This window comes from Saccopteryx leptura, chromosome 2, assembly GCF_036850995.1.
Source record: "Saccopteryx leptura isolate mSacLep1 chromosome 2, mSacLep1_pri_phased_curated, whole genome shotgun sequence".
NCBI lineage: Eukaryota > Metazoa > Chordata > Mammalia > Chiroptera > Emballonuridae > Saccopteryx > Saccopteryx leptura.
In genome coordinates this window covers 165,268,296-165,288,779 of record NC_089504.1, presented here as the reverse complement: position 1 = coordinate 165,288,779, position 20,484 = coordinate 165,268,296, and the positions used below count along the sequence as shown (strand labels likewise).

The following is a 20,484-nucleotide window of genomic DNA, read 5'->3' as shown; positions in this document are numbered from 1 at the left end:
TTCTAGTCATAGGTTATAGAAGATATTAGAAAAATTGAGAAAAGAGTTTGACCACTTAAAATTAAAAATGTTGTATAAGGCCCTGGCCGGTTGGCTCAGTGGTAGAGCGTTGGCCTGGCATGTAGAAGTCCCGGGTTCGATTCCCGGCCAGGGTGCACAGGAGACGCGCCCATTTGCTTCTCCACCCCTCCCCCTCTCCTTCCTCTCTGTCTCTCTCTTCCCCTCCCGCAGCCGAGGCTCCATTGGAGCAAAGATGGCCCGGGCGCTGGGGATGGCTCCTTGGCCTCTGCCCCAGGCGCTAGAAAGGCTCTGGTCGCGGCAGAGCAACGCCCCGGAGGGGCAGAGCATCGCCCCCTGGTGGGCAGATCGTCCGCCCCCTGGTGGGCATGCCGGGTGGATCCCGGTCGGGCGCATGTGGGAGTCTGTCTCTCCCAGTTTCTAGCTTCAGAAAAATACAAAAAAAAAAAAAAGTTGTATAACAAATTTGTGGAGTACAGCTAAAGTCACACTGAGAGGAAAGTTTATAGCTTTAAATGCATGACAGGAAAGAAGAAAGACTGAAAACAATTCAGTGATCTGAGCATCTATCTCAAGAAGTTAGGAAATAAAAACCCTGGCAAAATAAACCCAGAGGAAGTAGATTAACATTACAAAAGGAGAAGTTAAGAAAATAGAAAACAAATATATACCAGAGAACATTTACATCAATAAATTTGGTGAGATAAATCAGTTTCAAAAAGACAGAGGTACAAGTAACCAATATTAGAAATGAAAAGGTAACACCACCTTAAGACCCTGCCAACATTAAAGGTTTGGTTATTTTTTTCATTCTTTTTGTAGGGTAATTATTTGTTAACTTTTTCTGATTGTTCTGGGGAAAGTAGTTGTGTAAGAGTCCATTTTGGTAAATTATATTTTCTTAAGAAATTAGCCATTTCATCTAGGTTTTAAAATGTATTTCCATTGAATTATGCAGAACCAAGATTTTTATTAATTTGATCTGTTCTTTATAACATTAAATTCTGCTTATAATAATTATTATTGTGTTTTCTTTTAGTTTACTTTGTTCTCTTTCCAGCATTTTGAGTTAGGAATATAATTCATTTATTTAACTTAAAAAATTGATATAGATGTTTAGAGCACTTTTCCCCTGGTTATTACTTTATTCCATGGACTTAAACATGTAACATTTTCCTTATCCCTATTTTTCAGAAAATTTGTGATTTGTGTGTTATCATCCAAGAGTTGTTTCAATTTTTATATGGAAAGACTTTTGTATTTCTAGTTTAATTTTTTAATTTTTAAAATCATATTGAGATTGGTGAAGTTTCACAAAATGAATTGATCTGTGAAACTAGCACCTAGACATTAAGTGCCCCCTTTGAGTCATGACCACCTTACTCTTAAAGAGCAGCCATTGTGATGACTTCTAACATCGATGAGTTTTGCCTGATTTTGAATATATATCATTATTATATATGGTCTTGTGTTCAGATATTTTGTTCAACAGTTTAATTAAATTCATCCATGTTGCATGTATTCATAGGTCATTCATTCTTTCTGCTGTATAATATTTCATTGGGAGATTATACAATTCACTTTCCATCACTCCTTTTGGTGGATATTTATATTGTTCCCAATGTCTTTTTTGTTTCTATTCTAGGTTGTTGTGTCTTTTTTGCATTGTAATCGGAGGATATTGTTTGTAATATTTCTATTTTATGACTACGTATAATTCATGATTTCCTTGTGCCTTAAATATAGGATAATTTGTTGTGTGTTTGTTCAAAAAAGGTGTATTCTCTATAATTGTAGTGTAGTGTTTAATATACGGTCCAAAAAAACCTACTTTACTGATTATATTGCTTAGATCATTTATATATTTGCTTAACATATCTCCTTTGAATTCTCATACTGAATCGAGTCTTATTTATAGTGAATCTTTATTTCTTCTTAGGCTAGCTGTAATTTTATCATTTGGTTCATAGATGTTAACTTATTTTTTTCATTGTGAAATAAAGCTCTTAGCATTTTCCATTGAATATTTTTTGCTTAAATTTTATTTTGTTTGGTATGATTGCACCTGATTGTTTCATTTGCCTGGTATTTGTTCATCTCTTTTTAGCTGTTTTGAATCACTGCATTTTAAGTATGTCCTATATATACTGCATAGAGATGGACTTTGCTCTCTAAGCAAGTTTGGAAATTTTCAAATAGGCTCTGGCTGGTTGGCAGCGGTAGAGCGTTGGCCTGGCTTGTGGGTGTCCTAGGTTGGATTCCCAGTCAGTGCATGCAGGAGAAGCGACCAACTGCTTTTCCACCCCTTCTCCTCCTCCTTCTCTCTCTCTCTCTCTTTTCCTCTCCCTCAGCCATGGCTCAGTTGGTTCAAGTGCATCCTCCCGACTCTGAAGATGACTGTGGATGGCTCCAAGGAGCCTCTGCTTCAGGCACTAAAAAAAGCTCATTTGGGAGCATGGCCTCAGATGGGCAGAGCATCAGTCCAGATGGGGGTTGCTGGGTGGATGCCAGTCGGGGTACATGCGGCAGTCTGTCTCTGTCTTCCCTCCTCTCACTTGGAAAAAAGAAGAAAAAGAAATAAAAGAAAAAAAATCTTTAAATAGGTGACTTAAGTTTATTCACATTAATTGTTATAACTGATGTGTTTGTTTTCTATTCTGTCATTTTATGATTACTGTCTATTATACTTACTATGTTTATTATTAGGTGTGTTTTACTTTAGTTTAAAAAAATACTTCTTTTGATATGTAGGAAGGACTACATTTTTGTTCCAGTGATTATTTTTCGCTTGTAGATTTTTTTTTTTAGTGCTTTTAATCCCTTTCCACTTTTTAACTTACCCTTTTACTATCAGCATGTCAACTTTAAATGGCATTCTTTGCTTCATTCAGTAGTCAGTGATTTTATTTTCTCTTCTCTTCCTGTTTTTGTATTTTTTCTAAGGTGAGAAGCGGGAAGGCAGAGAGAGACAGACTCCTCCTCCATGCACCCAACTGGGATCCACCCGGCATGCCCACCAGGGGGCAGTGCTCTACCCATCTGGGTGTTGCTCTGTTGCAACCGGAGCCATCCTCAGTGCTCGAGCCAACTTTGCTCCAATGGAGCCTTGGCTGCAGGAGGGGAAGAGAGAGACAGAGAGGAAGGAGAGGGGGGAGGGTGGAGAAGCAGATGGGCTCTTCTCCTGTGTGCCCTGGCTGGAAATCAAACCTGGGAATCCACACACCAGACTGACGCTCTACCCCCGAGCCAACCAGCCAGGGCTCTTCCTGTATTTTTTTTGCATTTTTCTACTTGTCAGAACATGTTTAAACACCATTCTTTTTCTATGAGCTCAGTCTTGTTTTTAATTCTACAGTTAAATACATAAACTTCTCACTTATTCATTAGTCCTTTTGCTTAAATTTCTTCTTTTGCTTCATCTTTTGGTTAGTTGGAGGTTAAGCCCTAAGCATTCATTGAATGTAATGGATTATCTTCTTTCTTTCCTATGCATCTGGAATTGTATTACTTTTGTATGGTTGGCAGAACTGAGAAAAGAGTCACTGGGATAATTTTCTGTTGTTGCAATTCATATGATGAACTGGGTTGAGAAAGGTGATCAGAATCCTTAAGAAGAGTACTTGCTTAAGTTAAGTATTTTGTGCCTGCTTGTTCAAGTTTTTTTTTTTTTCCTTAATAATTAAAAGACAGCTTGAAGATATAAAACACTTGTTTTTAAGTTTCTCAAAAAATGATTTTTTCCTTTGTCTTGCTTTTATGTTGTTTTAATAAATTGATGCCAGTCTGTTTTTCTTTTCTTGGAAGTTGTCTCTTCTGTCCTGGAGGCCCCGGGCATCTTTTCTGTATCATTAAAGTCTGATAGTCATTATAGTCTGTTCTTGGTAAGTTTTCCCCAGTTGGCTCTTTATATGTATAGTTATATTTCCTTTTATTTCCAGAAGGTTTTCTTGAATTACCCTTTTAAATAATGTCTCAGTGTTTTGAATTTGTTCTTCCAGAGTCTTGTATAGTGCACCTTGGAGTGAGTTTATCTCCACTTATATGAATGTTTGACCCTTTTTTGCCTGTTTTCTATAAGTCACTTCCTTCTTTATCTTTTTCTTTTGGTTGTTTTCTTGCTTTTCCTCAATGCCTTTTATTAAATTTTCATTTGCATTTATTCTCTTTTGTATACTTTTCTTCTATTTCTTTCCTAAGTTCAATCAGCCTTGCTCTTTTTCTTTCCTTTTTTCTCCATTTTGGTTTTTAATTTTTATATTAATTTCCTATATGCTGTTTGAAGATATTTCATCCAATTTTGAATGTTGTATTGAAGTTTCCTTTTCTTTCATGGTTGCTTTCAGGGGAGAAGTTTTACACATTCTCTGAGTTTTGTTTTTTTAATCAATAGTAGTTTCATGTGGATGTGGGCTTTATTTATTTATTTAGTTTTTTGAACTCCTATTTATTTTGTGCATAGGTTTTCCAGTCCTGTCTTCTGTGCAGCTCTTTTACTAGATGATGTTGGTTTTGGGGGGTGGGTGGCATTATTTTGCTTTTATTTATGTGAGATTTTACTTTTTCTTTTAGTTATTTCTTTGCCTTTTCTACCATGTCTCCTAGGAGTGCCACCAATTCTGTATATCTGACTCTGTCTCATAAGCATTACTTCTCCAAGGCTGCAACTTCTAGTTCTACTAGCTCTCTAGCCCCTTTTCTGTAGCAAGTTCTGTGAACTACCAAGTTCTGAATCTGTGTTTAGTTATTTAGCACTTTCTTTATTTTGAGGGGATTGTGCTCTTTTAAGTCTTCTACATATTCTACAGAACCTTTCACCTCTCCTCCCATGTTCTCTACCCATAGGCTTGCAGGGATGTGTAGTAGAAGCTCTGTTGGAATTTAGTTCATTTCTCTACTTATAGATAATTTTAAAGCTATTGTATTCTGCCTCCTAATGCTTGAAGGCTTGAGTTACACATGATTTTTCTTTTTTTTCTCTCTGTAGAGATCTATACATGTCTTGAAGGGAGGATATATGATGAGATTTGGAATATGGTGGCTAAAATCCTCTAAACATGTAAGTCCTGCCAGGGCAGCATAATTTTGATATCAGATATTGTAAACAATGTTTGTTACAAGAAAAAAAATTGTAAGACAGTCTCATTCATGAACATACTTGCAAAAATTCTGAAAAATAATTAGATCTATAAATATGAAAAGTTTTGGGGATGGGTTTGTTTCTAAAATTTATATGGAAATATAGAGGGTCAAGAATATCAAGACACTCTTGAAGAACAACAGGTGGTAGGCTTTACCAGATATTAAGAGTTATCGTAAAGTCATATCTAGTATTCAAGAAAGAATGGTATTGGCATAAGTGTAGTCAAATAGATTAATGAAACTGATTAGAAAGCCGTGAAACAGAGCCACACACGTGTAGCCATTTGATTATGTTAAATGCAAAATAATCTGGAAAGGATGGTCTTTTTAATTTTCTTTTTCATTGCCATTTATATTCAGTATCATCTTGTATTAGTTTAACATGTAAAGCATAGTGGTTGGACAGTCATATATCTTACAAAGCTGCCCCCAGCATGTATGTATAGTTAGCCATACCACCCTGAACAAGCCTGATCTAGAACAGTTTTTTTGATATTTAGTGTGCAGTCCCTGAAATGGATATCTGTAAATGACATTTAACCTCTAACTTATACCATACATGCAAATCAATTCCAGATCGACTATAGATCTAAAGGTGAAAGATAAAATGATAATAAAATAATAAAATAAAAATAATTTTGTGGCATAAGAGAATGGGGAGGAGAGCCCTGACCATAAATGAATAGATAATAAATTGAACTAAATTAGTATTAAGAACTTTTGTTTATTAAAACATGCCATTAAAATTAGAAAAGTAATACATAGTCTGGAAAAGAGTATTTGAATCACATGTAAACTAACATGTCTCCCACCTAGAAAGATTAAGGACCTAGCTGAAAATCAATATAAAACCAGATAATCCAATAGAAAAATGGGTAAGAGACTTACTTACACTAACACTTTAAAGAGAGTATGCAAATGGTCTATGAACAAATAAAAAGAAGCTTAAACTATTTATAGCCAGGAAAGTGCAATTTGAAATAGTAATAAGATATAACCACCAAGTTATCCAGGGGTCTCAAACTCGCAGCCCGCGGGCCACATGCGGCCCGCCGAACAATTTTGTGCAGCCCGCAGACTAATCCACAAAGTTCAAAATATTTTGGATAAAATTAAGTAAGCCTAGGGGCCTACTTGTATTTTTCATTTCTCTAGCATCCTAGCTAGATATTAGCTTAGTTAACAGCAGTTGTGATGCGAACTACAGTTTCTGGTCATTTTGTGACACTGAGTAAACTGCATGTACGATTGTGCTTGTTGTACTGATTTTTTTTTTTGTTTTCAACTGCAGTGAGAAAAAAGTGTTGCTTAACAGTTGCCTTTTGTAGACCTAGTGCGGCCCGCCGAACGGCTGTGATCTTGCTCTGCGACCCACATGCTGAGTTGAGTTTGAGACCCCTGAAGTTATCAGATTGGCTCAAATGGAAGAGATTGCCATTCTCTAGTTTGAAGAAGGTAGGGCTCCGGAAACTCATACGGTATCTGGCTGGTGGGAGTGTAACTTGGTAGAAACATGTTGAAGGACTGTTGGGTATTATTGACTAAAGTTGAGGATACACATGTAATGGGAATCAGAATCTTTCTTCTAGGTATACACTCCACAGAAATGGCATGCATTACTGTACCAAGATATGTACAGTTTGTTCATAGCAACATTCTTTGTCCCTTTTGGAAACCCAAATATTCATCATCAGTAGAATGATTAAGTAAATTGTACTATATTCATACACTATTCAGTGATAGAAATAGAAAAGAAAAAACTTCAGCTATATGCAGTAACAGTAATGATGTCACAAAGTTAGTGTTGATCAAAAGATGCTAGACATTATAGAGTCCATACTGTATGATTTCATTTCAGTAAAAAGGGATATTTAGGGGTGAGTAAAGTGACTATCTTTGGGGAAGAAGAAGGGATTTATAACCAAGAGGCACTTCTGAGGGTATGGCAATACCCTATTTCCTTATCTTGATGGCGGTTAACTGTCTACTTTTTGATAATTCTTCAATTACTGGACTGTGACATTTTCTGTATATATGTAATACCTCCAAGAAAAAGTTTAAAAATTTTAAAGACAAAAAGTAAAAGAAGAAGGCATTTGCATCTACTATAAATGTATTTCATGTAATTTTTTTTAAAATCCCAATTTTACCATAGCAATCTGGAATTAAACAGCTAGATTTATACATTACATTTATACTATACTAATGTTTGGATATGACTCTTCTTTTTAGCTAATGTTTAGTTTTTATTTGATTTATTTATTTTTGTTAATATAAGAACAAAGCCACAGCTTTGCTTGTTTTTATTTTTTTTTATTTTTATTTTTTTATAAATAAATTTTTATTAATGTTAATGGGGTAACATCAATAAATCAGGGTACATATATTCAAAGAAAACATGTCCAGATTATCTTGTCATTCAATTATGTTGCATACCCATCACCCAAAGTCAGATTGTCCTTCATCACCCTCTATCTAGTTTTCTTTGTGCCCCTCCCCCTCCCCCTTCCCCTTTCCCTCCTTCCCTCCCCCGCCTCCCCTCCTCCCCACCCCCGGTAACCACCACACTCTTGTCCATGTCTCTTAGTCTCGTTTTTATGTCCCACCAATGTATGGAATCATGTAGTTCTTGGTTTTTCTGATTTACTTATTTCACTCTGTATAATGTTATCAAGATCCCACCATTTTGTTGTAAATGATCCGATGTCATCATTTCTTATGGCTGAGTAGTATTCCATAGTGTATATGTGCCACATCTTCTTTATCTAGTCTTCCATTGAAGGGCTTTTTGGTTGTTTCCATGTCTTGGCCATTGTGAACAATGCTGCAATGAACATGGGGCTACATGTGTCTTTACGTATCAATGTTTCTGAGTTTTGGGGGTATATACCCAGTAGAGGGATTGCTGGGTCATAAGGTAGTTCTATTTTCAGTTTTTTGAGGTACCACCATACTTTCTTCCATAATGGTTGTACTACTTTACATTCCCACCAACAGTGAATGAGGGTTCCTTTTTCTCCACAGCCTCTCCAACATTTGCTATTACCTGTCTTGTTGATAATAGCTAATCTAACAGGTGTGAGGTGGTATCTCATTGTAGTTTTGATTTGCATTTCTCTAATAACTAATGAAGATGAGCATCTTTTCATATATCTGTTGGCCATTTGTATTTCTTCCTGGGAGAAGTGTCTGTTCATGTCCTCTTCCCATTTTTTTATTGGATTGTTTGTTTTGTTGTTGAGTTTTATGAGTTCTTTGTAAATTTTGGATATTAGGCCCTTATCTGAGCTGTTGTTTGAAAATATCATTTCCCATTTAGTTGGCTGACTGTTTATTTTGTTGTCAGTTTCTCTTGCTGAGCAAAAACTTCTTAGTCTGATGTAGTCCCATTCATTTATCTTTGCCTTCACTTCTCTTGCCTTTGGAGTCAAATTCATAAAATGCTCTTTAAAACCCAGGTCCATGAGTTTAGTACCTATGTTTTCTTCTATGTACTTTATTGTTTCAGGTCTTATATTTAGGTCTTTGATCCATTCTGAATTAAGTTTAGTACAAGGGGACAAGCTGTAGTCGAGTTTCATTCTTTTGCATGTGGCTTTCCAGTTTTCCCAGCACCATTTGTTGAAGAGGCTTTCTTTTCTCCATTGTGTGTTGTTGGCCCCTTTATTGAAAATTATTTGACCATATATATGTGGTTTTATTTCTGGGTTTTCTATTCTGTTCCATTGGTCTGAGTGTCTATTTTTCTGCCAATACCATGCTGTGTGATTGTCATGGCTCTATAATATAGTTTGAAGTCAGGTATTGTAATGCCCCTAGCTTCATTCTTTTTCCTTAGGATTGCTTTGGCTATTCGGGTTTTTTTATAGTTCCATATAAATCTGATGATTTTTTTGTTCCATTTCTTTAAAAAATGTCATCGGAATTTTGATGGAAATTGCATTAAATTTATAAATTGCTTTGGGTAATATGGCCATTTTGATGATATTTATTCTTCCTATCCAAGAACAGGAATATTTTTCCATCTCATTGTATCTTTTTCGATTTTTCTTAACAATGCTTTGTAGTTTTTGTTATATAGGTCCTTTACATTCTTTGTTATGTTTATTCCTAGGCATTTTATTTTTTTTGTTGCAATCGTGAAGGGGATTATTTTTTCGAGTTCGTTTTCTAATATTTCATTGTTGGCATATAGAAAGGTATGTTAATTTTGTATCCTGGGACCTTACTGTATTGGTGTATTTTCTGGTAATCTTTTTGTGGAGTCTTTGGGGTTTTTGATGTATAGAATCATATATCTGCAAAATGTGGTACCTTTACTTCTTCTTTTCCAATATGGATGCCTTTTATTTCTTTCTCTTGTCTGATTGCTCTGGCCAGAACTTCTAGCACCACGTTAAATAGGAGTGGAGAGAGTGGAAAACCCTGTCTTGTTCCTGATTTAAGGTGGAAAGTCCTCAGTTTTATGTCATTTTATATGATGTTGGCCGATGGTTTATCATATATGGCCTTTATCATGTTGAGATATTTTCCTTCTATACTCATTTTGTTGAGTGTCTTAAACATAAAGTTGTGTTGTATTTTATCGAATGCCTTTTCTGCATCTATTGATAAGTTCATGTGATTTGTTCTTTGTTTTGTTGATATGGTGTATTATGTATGTTGAACCATCCTTGAGATTCTGGGATGAATCCCACTTGATCATGATGTATTATTTTTTTAATATGTTGTTGTATTCGATTTGCCAGTATTTTGTTTAGTATTTTAGCATCTGTATTCATTAGAGATATTGGTCTGTAGTTTTCTTTTTTTGTGCCGTCCTTGCCAGTTTTCGGTATGAGGGTTGGCCTCATAAAATGTGTTTGGAAGTATTGCTTCTTCTTCAATTTTTTGGAAGACTTTGAGTAGAATAGGAACCAAGTCTTCTTTGAATGTTTGATAGAATTCACTAGTATAACCGTCTGGGCCTGGACTTTTTTTGGGGGGAGGTTTTTAATAGTTTTTTCTATTCCCTCCCTGCTAATTGGTCTGTTTAGGCTTTCTGCTTCTTCATGACTCAGTCTAGGAAGGTTCTATTGTTTTAGGAATTTATCCATTTCTTCTAGATTGTTGAATTTAGTGGCATATAGGTTTTCGTAGTATTCTACAATAATTCTTTGTATATCTATGATGTCTGTGGTGATTTCTCCTCTTTCATTTTGGATTTTATTTATATGAATCCTTTCTCTTTTTTCCTTGGTGAGTCTTGCCAAGGGTTTGTCAATTTTGTTGATCTTTTCAAAGAACCAGCTCCTTGTTTTATTAATTTTTTCTATAGTTTTTCTGTTCTCTATTTCATTTATTTCTGCTCTGATTTTTATTATCTCCTTTCTTCAGCTGGTTTTGGGTTGTCTTTGTTCTTCTTTTTCTAGTTCCTTAAGGTGTGAAGTTAAGTGTTTCACTTGGGCTCTCTCTTGTTTGTTCATATATGCCTGAAGTGATACGAACTTCCCTCTTATCACTGCTTTTGCTGCATCCCAGAGATTCTGCTATGTTGTATTGTCATTTTCATTTGTCTGTATATATCTTTTGATCTCTGCACTTATTTCTTCTTTGACCCATTCATTTTTAAAAGTATGTTGTTTAGTTTCCACATTTTTGTGGGGTTTTTTCCTCTTTTTTGCAGTTGAATTCTAGTTTCAAGGCTTTATGATCAGAAAATATGCTTGGTACAATTTCAGTTTTTCTGAATTTGCTGATGTTTTTTTTGTGGCCCAAGATATGGTCGATTCTTGAGAATGTTCCATGTACATTAGAGAAAAATGTATACTCTGTCGCTTTGGGATGAAGTGTCCTGTAGATGTCTATCATATCCAGGTGCTCTAGTGTTTCGTTTAAGGTCAATATATCTTTATTGATTCTCTGTTTGGATGACGGATCTAGAGCCGTCAGCGGTGTATTGAGGTCTCCAAGTATGATTGTATTTTTGTCCGTTTTTGTTTTTAGGTCAATAAGTAGCTGTCTTACGTATTTTGGTGCTCCTTGGTTTGGTGCATATATATTAAGGATTGTTATGTCTTCTTGATTCAGTGTCCCCTTAATCATTATGAAATGACCATTTTTGTCTCCGAGTACTTTTTCTGTCTTGTAGTCAGCATTATCAGATATGAGTATTGCTACACCTGCTTCTTTTTGGATGTCATTTGCTTGGAGTATTGTTTTCCAGCCTTTCACGTTGAATTTGTTTTTATCCTTGTTGCTTAGATGTGTTTCTTGTAGGCAACATCCAGTTGGATTTTCTTTTTTAATCCATTCTTCTACTCTGTCTTTTTATTGGTGAGTTTAATCCATTTACATTTAGTGTAATTATTGACACTTGTGGGTTCCCTATTGCCATTTTATAAATTGCTTTTTGTTAGTTTTGTATCTTGTTTGATTCTTTTCTTTTGTTTTTCTATCATTTGTTTTTGTTTGTTTGTATTTCATACTTCTTTCCTCTGTTGCTACCTTTTTCAAGTCATGTGCTTCTGTGGAGGTTTTTCCAAGGGTTGTTACCATTAAGTAATGAAAAGGGTACCTAGCATATTCATTTTGGTACCCTATCTTATGAGTGTTTCTGCACTTCATCGTACTTTGCTACTGTTAATCTCCGTCCTCTGCCCACCCCCCTTTTTTTTGCTTTTGTTGTCACAGTTTAAATTTGGTTTTATTGTGTTCTTGGTGGAGCTGTTACTTGTGGTTTTGTTTTGTTTTGTTCTTGGAATCTGGTTGGAAAACCCTCTTTAGTATTTCCTGGAGTGGGGGTTTTCTGATGATAAATTCCCTCATCTTTTCTGTATTTGTGAATGTTTTTATTTCTCCTTTTTACTTGAAGTATAGTTTTGATGGGTATAGTATTCTTGGCTGAAAGTTCCTCTCTTTCAGGGCTTTAAATATTGGGGTCCACTCTCTTCTAGCTTGTAGAGTTTCTGCTGAGAAATCTGATGATAATCTAATAGGCCTTCCTTTATATGTTGTACTCTTCTTTCCCTGGCTGCCTTGAGAATTTTTTCTTTGTCCTTGGTTTGTGCCATTTTCATTATGATGTGCCTTGGCGTCATTTTGTTGGGGTTAAGAAAACTCGGTGTTCTGTTTGCTTCTTGAATTTGAGGCTTTAGTTCTTTCCACAGGCTTGGGAAGTTCTCGTCTATTATTTGTTTGACTATATTCTCCATTCCATTTTCTCTCTCTTCTCCCTCTGATATACCTATTATTCTTATGTTATTCTTTTTGATGGAGTCAGACAATTCCTGTAGGGCTATCTCATTTTTTTAAATTTTTGAGTCTCTCTTTTTCTCTGTGTTGTGCCTGAAGTTGCTTGTCTTCTATGTAACTAATCCTACTTCTATTTGGCCTGTTTTATTAGCTAAGCTTGTTACCTCGTTTTTCAGTTCATGAATTGAGTTTTTCATCTCTGTTTGATTTGTTTTTATGGTTCAGTTTCCTTGGTAATATATTCTTTGTGTTCGTTGAGTTGTTTTCTGAGCTCCTTAAATTGCCCTTCTGTGTTTTCTATTTTATCTCTGAGTATTTTTAGGATTTCTATTTTAAATTCTCTGTCATTTAGTTCCAGGGTTTCCAATATATTAAATTTTTTCTCCATAGATTTTTCCACATCTATCTGTGTTACTTCTCTATCTTTTGTATCTATGATATTCGATTTCCTTTTTCTTAATGGCATCTGAGGGTGGTCTTATTGATAGCACTAATGAGAATTAATAAAGAATGAAAAGTAAAACAAAAAAATAAAAAAAAGGAAAAAAAATTTGGAAAAAACCACACAACAAAACCCAATAATAATTTATTATTCCTCCCCCTTTTATTTTTTCTCTTCCCCTCCTCTCCTCTCCTCTCTTCTCCTCCTTAGGAAAAGATGTGATGAACTGTGAATTATATTATGCTAAATGTAACAAAAACTGCCTATAATGGAGGGCCTGAGTTGGGGCGAAGTGTTCAAGGGGCAGAAAAGGAAGTAAAAACCCACAAAATGGAAAAAAAGGAAAAAATTTGGGTCAAGTATAAAATGATTTGCTTGTAAGTGATGGTTGACTAAGAGATATAATAGAGGGATAAGAAGGAAACAGGAAAAAATGGAAAAAAAATAACTATTGTATTAAGTGGAGCAAAAATTAAATAGAATTGAGATCCTGGGTTGGGAGGAATGCTAATGAGTTAAAAAGCGAAGTAAAAAGCACCCAAATGCCACAAAAAAAACACCACCTTGAGTCCCAAATTAAATAGCTTGTTCGTGATTGAGGATTGAATGAGAGGAAAAGTAAAAGAAGAAAAGAAGAAACTAATAGAAAGGGAGAAATAAGAAAAAGGGGGAAAGGAAAGGAAGAAAAAAGAAAAAAAAAAAGAGAGAGAGTTAAGGGTTTTGGAGTGTTATCTTCATGGAGAGTAAGGAAGAAGAAAAATAAAATGTAACATTTATGGGTAGTGTAGTTCAAGAAAAGGAAAGAATAAGACGGGCAGAGAATAAAAGGACCTAGGTGGAGGAAATAGAAATAATAATAATAAAGGCAAGGAGATGAAAGAAACAAAAAAATAGTGGAACAAATTATAAAGTCTGTGGATGTTTCTTGATTTTGAGAGGTTAACTTCTTCCTTTTTCTTTTCTCTCCCTCTTCCTGGTTGGTGACTCTGTACCCCAGGCTCTGCCCCTGTGGCACGCGTAGGTAGGGATTTGCAGTTGATGAGACTCTACGGCAATGTCATATATTGGCTTCAGTCTCGTTGGTAGTCAAGGCTTGTTAGCATTTGCAGGCTCCGACAATGAGAGAGTCTGTTTTCCCGGAGCCTCTCTCCTAGTCTCTCCTTCCTGAATTAGTAGCCTGATGATCCAGCTATGAGGCTGCCGCTGCCTCTGCCTGGGGAGTAAGAGGCTCAGAGAGCTGGCAGATCCCCACTCTAGCCCCACTCACTGCAGGGCTCTGGGTAAGGCTCTGTCAGAGCTGCCAGCGTAATCAGGCGGGGCTGGGAGCCATCTGCTCTCAAGGTGACCTTCTATGAGCCTCCAGGCCTGTTCAGCTCGCCTAGCACTCTGTGGGACCACTCTTCCCAGGCTTTCTGCACTTTGTAACCTGTTTTGGCTGGGAAGAAGATGCCCTAGTTGCTGCCTGCAGAACAGGAGGTCTTAACATCTGCCAAGTCCCTCTTGTTAGTGTATATCCCTGAGTATGAAAGCTCTGCCAATCAGAAGTTGCCCCCACCCCTTTAGCAAGAGGCACTAAAAAATATCAGGCCTCTTGTCTTGGATCACTGAACTGAGAGAGATCTTGTCAATTAGAGCCGCATAGGTCAGTTGGAAGGTGAACAGACTGTGGGTTAAGCTAATTTCAGTGATTGGATCCTCCGATCTGCTCCAGAAAGGACTGCAAGCTGCCTGCACGCCCCTCCCCCGACACTTGATTGTTAGCTTGAATGGCTGGGTGAGGCTCCCCGCCTGCCCAGAGAAGCTCTGGCGTAGGGAAGTTCGCTTTGGTGCACTCCCCTCGCTGCTTGTGGCGCCGCGAGGGGGTTGGGTTGCTCGTGGTGCGTGGGCAGTTGGGTTGCTCATGGCGCGCGCAGGCAGTTGCTCGCTTGGGTCGATTCACCGCAGGCACACTCTTTCTTCGGCTTGAATGAATGTCCGTGTGGCAGCCTAGCTTCCTCCACACCCTTAGCTCCCCCCGACTCTCAGTTCCAAGTGAAAGCAGCCTTTGCTCAGGTTAGTGAGGAAGGCAGAGGGTTTCTTTGTCCGACTTATTTCCTTCAGGGTTGATTATATATTTAGTCAATTTTTCGCTCCATCCTACCTTCGCCTTCAGTGTGTGGAACTTCCATATGCTCCAGGGATAGATTTTTCTGTCTCTGGTTGATGAACTTGTTGAAATTTTGTGGAGATTTGTCAGTTGCGCTCTTCATGGTGCCATTTCTCTGTGATTCATTTTTAAATGTTAATTTTCTCAGTGAAAATCAACTTGGTTTCTGGGCAGTCTTTTTCAGACCCTCTCTTCCTACCAATTCTGTACTTGTCCAGCCTTCTGCAGAAGTCCTACTGCTCTGTAAAGCCTTTGACAACTTCAGACCTCATTAATCTTTCTTCCTTCTGTAATTTATACCCATAGTTCTCTTAAGTGTCGTGTGGGGACTCCTGCAGGTCTTCAGGATGTTTTCAGGGATCAGGGAAGTCATACTTATTTTCATAATTACACTAGACATTATATGCCCTTTTATCCTTATTTCTCTTGGAGCAGCATACAGTGTTATTTTTCAGAGGCCACATGACGGAGCCACAGTTACATGAAAAGACATTCCTTTTTCTTACTAGGTATCTGTGTGAGACTATATTGTCTTCATATACTGTAACCAAAACAACACAATCACAGCAGATTGAATTCAGAAAGCAGATATGAAAATCCCGTTGTCTTAAGCTATACAGTAAAGAAACTTGCAAAAATATAATAGTGCCAATAATTATTTTTGTTTTGAGAAAGTTATTTTTCTTTAAAATATATTTGTTAACACGAGTTTATTTCGTCATTTTAAATAATTTAATAAGTATTTAAAACATTTCTGTCTCTATTTATAGTAAGGTTATATTCATAAATATAACTCATGAACAGTATAGCTCTTTGTGATATTAAATTATATGAGGTCCTGAACAAAAATTTGAGAATTATTGCTTCACCTGGAGAGTTTTTAAAACACTGGTACCTGTGTCCTAGTCCTGGAAATTGTGATTTAATAGTTTGGGGTGTTGTGTAGGCTTTGAAAAAAAATTTTTGTAAAAAATTTATTTATTTATTTTTTACAGAGACAGAGAGTGAGTCAGAGATAGGGATAGACAGGGACAGACAGACAGGAACGGAGAGAGATGAGAAGCATCAGTCATTAGTTGTTTTTTTTTTCATTGTGCATTGCAACACCTTAGTTGTTCATTGATTGCTTTCTCATATGTGCCTTGACCGCGGGCCTTTAGCAGACCGAGTAACCCCTTGCTGGAGCCAGGGACCTTGGGTTCAAGCTGGTTGGCTTTTTTTTTTTTTGCTCAAACCGGATGAGCCCACGCTCAAGCTGGCGATCTCGGGGGTCTCGAACCAGGGTCCTCTGCATCCCAGTCTGACACTCTATCCACTGTGCCACCACCTGGTCAGGCTTGAAAAAAATTTTTTCAAGATTTTATTTATTGATTTAGAGAGAGGAAAGAGAGAGAGAAAAGGGTAGTGGGGGAGGAGCGGGAAGCATCAACTCATGGTAGTTGCTTTTTATATGTTCCTTGATAGGGTGAGCCTGGGTTTTTGAACCCGTGACCTCATTGTTCCAGGTTGATGCTTTATCCACTGCGCCACCACAGGTCAGGCTAGGCTTTGAAATTTTAAAGTGATCTCTAGGTGATTTTTAATTTATAGGTAAGTCTGAGAATTGTACTGATATGTAGTTGGAAGTGGCGATATATCATATGCTTATTTACCTTCTATCTTACTGTCTTAAAATCTTGTAACTCATTGGTTCCCCAGTTTGTACAAAATAATCACCTGGGGACTCTGAATTTCATTTTTCGTTATTGCTTTAATGTTGAAAAACAATGGTTTCTTTTTTAAAATAACTTTTTGTGTTAAAACAATTGGAGACTCAGGAAGTTGCAGAAGTAGTACAGAGCGGTCATATATACTTTTATATATTCTTATGCTTTTCACCCAGATTCCCCAAATAGAACCAATTTTGCATAAATATAGTATATAATTTTTTTTTTAAGAGAGACAGGAAAGGAGAAAGAGAGAGGGAGAGAGATGACAAGAATCAAATCGTAGTTGCATCACTTTAGTTTTTTACTGATTGCTTCTCATATGTGCTTTGACCAGGTGGCTCAAGCCAAGCCAGTGACCCCTTGCTCAAACCAGTGACCTTGGGTTAATGTTGATGATCCTGTGTGCAAGCCGACTACCCTGTGCTCAAGCTTGTGAGCTTGTGCTCAAGCCGAATGAGCCATCACTCAAACTAACAATCTTGGGGTTATGAACTTAGGGACATCAGTGTTCGAGGTTGACGCTGTATCCATTGCACCACCACCAGTCAAGCAAAATATAATATACTGTTAAAACCAGAAAATTGACATTAGTACAATCTGTAGAACCTTTTTCAGATTTCACTAGTTTTTACATTCACTCATTTGACTGTTCTCTGCAACTTAACCGCATATGTAGGTTAATGTAATGACACCACTACATGAAGTTACAGAACTTCCATCACCACAAAGGAGCTCCCTCGTGCTTCCTCTTTGTGGTCACTTCGTTTGATTTTTGTAAATTGATTTTTATCATGTGATTTTTTTTTTAAACTGATTTGTATCATGTGACTTACTGAATTCGTCTTTTAGTTCTTGTAGTTTTAATGTGGACTCCTTGGGATTTTCTACACATAGGATAATGGCATGGGCTAGTCATGAAATTGACTAGTAAGACAGTTTTACTTCCTTTCCAATCTGCATGGTCTCCTTCCCTCTCTCTTTTTTTGCCTCTCCTCACTGGGTAAAACCTCTATTACAATATTGAATAGAAGTAATGATTTTACTTTTATTCTTGCCTTGTTCCTGATTTTAAGGGGAAAGCATTCAGTCCTTCACCATTAAGTATGATGTTAGTGGTAATCTTTTCATAGATGCCCTTTATCAGGTTGAGGAAGTTTCCTTCAGTTCTTAGTTTGTTGAGAGTTTTAATCACAAATGAATGTTGGATTTTGTAAAATACTTTTTTTTCATCTGTTGAGATGATCATGTGGTTTGTCCTTTTGTCCTTTGTTAATATTGATGGGTTTTTGAAGCTTAAACCAACTTGACATTCCTGAGATAAATACCATTTGTTCATGTTCATGGTATATAATTCTTATGTTTTTAGATTTGTTTTGTTAAGAATTTTTGCATCTGTCTTCATGAGGGATTTTTTTTTTTTAGCAAGAGAGGGAGAGAGACAGGGAAAGACAGGCAGGAAGGGAGAGAGATGGAGAGCATCAATTCTTCATTGTGGCATCTTAGTTGTTCATTGATTGCTTTCTCATATGTGCCTTGACCTGGAGGCTACAGCAGAGTGAGTAACCCCTTGCTCAAGTCAGGGACCTTGGGCTCAAGCCAGCGACCATGGGGCAATGTCTATGATCCCATGTTCAAGTCAGTAACCCTGCGCTCAACCCAGGTGAGCCTGCGTTTAAGCCAGCAACGTCAGGGTTTTGAACCTGGATCCTCTGCATCCCAGGCCAATGCTCTATCCACTGCACCACTGCTTGGTAAGGCTTCAGGAGGAATACTGATGTATAATTTTCTTAGGGTATTTTTGCTTGGTTTTGGTGTCAGGGTAAAATTGGCTTTATAGAACGATCTGGGTTCTTAAGAACGAGTTTCCCCTTATATTCTAGAAGAATTTCTGAAGTAGTGGTATTTTTTCTGTAGACATTCACTTGTGAAGCCATTTGGGCCTGAGCTTTTCTTTGTGGGAAGATTTTTAATTACTAATCCAGTCTCTTAATTTGCTATAAGTTTATTAATCTTTTCTCAGTTTTAATCAATTTTATTAATTTCTATGTTTCTAGGACTTTGCCTTTTAATTTGAGTTGTCTAGTTTGGTGGCATGGATTTGTTTGGAATATTTCCTTATAATTCCTGCAAACTTTTGTGTGATTAGTAGTAACCAACATCTTTTCTTTCATTCCTGTTTTTGCCAATTTGTGCTTCCTCTTTTTTCTTGGTCAGTCTTAAGGTATGTCAGTTTTATAAATATCTTACCCTCTAGGTAGAGTTTAACCTCAAAATGGTTAAAAACTTATTATCTGTTCTGTCATTATGTTTTAGACTATAGAATTTTAGAATGATGATTGTGACTGTTTTTTGAGTGTTCAACTAATATATAGTCTCTATAAAAACAAAAGGAGAGTAACTAGATTAAAATACAAAAGAAAAAGTATCCAAGAGAAAGAGAAGGATGGTGGTGATAGTTTTTTGCTTATGATTTATTGAGTAATTTTAATTTTGTATGATGGACAAATAAAATTCAATTATTTTAACATTCCATGGAGTATATAAGTGAATAGTCTGGTTTTAGACAAATGTTAAATTGAAGTGCTAAGGATAAGAAATAAGGTTGAAAATAATAGTTCTCCCTTACCGAGGAGACATTTATATTTTGAGGTTTTTTGCAGATATAACAATCTTACATACATTGTCAGCTTGCCTATTTTACCATTATTATTTTGTCTCTGTGAATTTCTGGGGGGGTGGGGGTAGGAAGGAAAGAAACATATGATTTTCTTTAGATCCCTCAGGCCCCCAACCCCTATAGATATGATTGATGTGTGCCCCTGTGATGACCCTTCTCCACCTGGATACAACATTCTTAATGGTCAGTGTGGACACTGGTTATGTATGGGCATCAGAACAAGTGAATTGGCAAAGGAAATGAATGAATGAGTCCATAAAAAAATGAAACTGAATCATGCTGAAAAACAGGATTTCTAGAATGTATGCACTTCTGAAACCTTAGATGTTGAAAATTGGAGAAGCCTGCTTTTTCAGTAATTTCTTACTGTGTACTTTGCTTTTCTAATACATGATTTAATTTAAAAATAACCTCTTAAACTTTTCCTTTTAGAAGACTATTAGTATAATGTCTTATTAATATGAATGTGTCCAAAAGTTGGCTTTCATGGTTCCCTCCCCGGCCCTAGAAGTGCTGTAGCATAATGTAGCTTAAAGATATATGTCGGTTTCCATTTCTATCAGGAATGTCTGAAAGAATCTTAATGAATAGTGTGACACTTTCAATGGGCTTTGTATAAAACCAGCCAAGCATTAGATTCATATTATTTTGTATGTCTAGTTGGTATTCAAATATCAAATGTCCAAAGTGTTGGATTTTATTATATATTATATATATATATATTATATAATAATATATTATATATTGGTGCTTATTGACTCCCCTCAATAATTTAAGGTGTCAGCCTTAAATTATTTTGGTAAAATTTGAATTTCCTCCTCCCTCCCCTCCCCTGTTCTTTTTTCCTGCCCCTCCTTCCCATCCCTCCCGTGGCAGGCATTGGTTGTTGATGAAATGAACCCTTAACCCTTATCTGAGTGGGTGGAATGTAATTTCTGTTCCTAAACTGAAATTTTGATTTATCGTAGTCTTCTCATTAAAGTACTAAAATAAATAATCAAATTTAGCAAATTTCATTTAAATTTAAGTTCCCAGAGTTTCTGAACTAAGAGGGCTACGAACAGTTAACTAGTTAAACCACATTTTTAAAAGTTGAGTAAGTAGGAACCCAGAGGGTTTG

At 36.5% G+C, this 20,484-nt stretch overlaps 1 protein-coding gene across 8 annotated transcripts in view; it reads left to right on the top strand.

Annotated features, from left to right (window-relative positions):
- The window catches only part of WASF3 (WASP family member 3), a 193,169-nt gene that overhangs the window by 18,980 nt on the left and 153,705 nt on the right, over positions 1-20,484 (top strand). For 2 of the 8 annotated variants that reach the window (XM_066369230.1, XM_066369232.1), the window contains 2 exons: positions 5,003-5,074; positions 6,449-6,612. The exons of 5 other annotated variants lie outside the window; for them this stretch is intronic. The gene's annotated coding sequence lies outside the window, so the exon portion shown is untranslated. Of the gene's footprint in view, positions 1-5,002; positions 5,075-6,448; positions 6,613-20,484 lie in introns of those variants that run through there. One more of the 8 variants, XM_066369234.1, reaches the window with a different exon arrangement.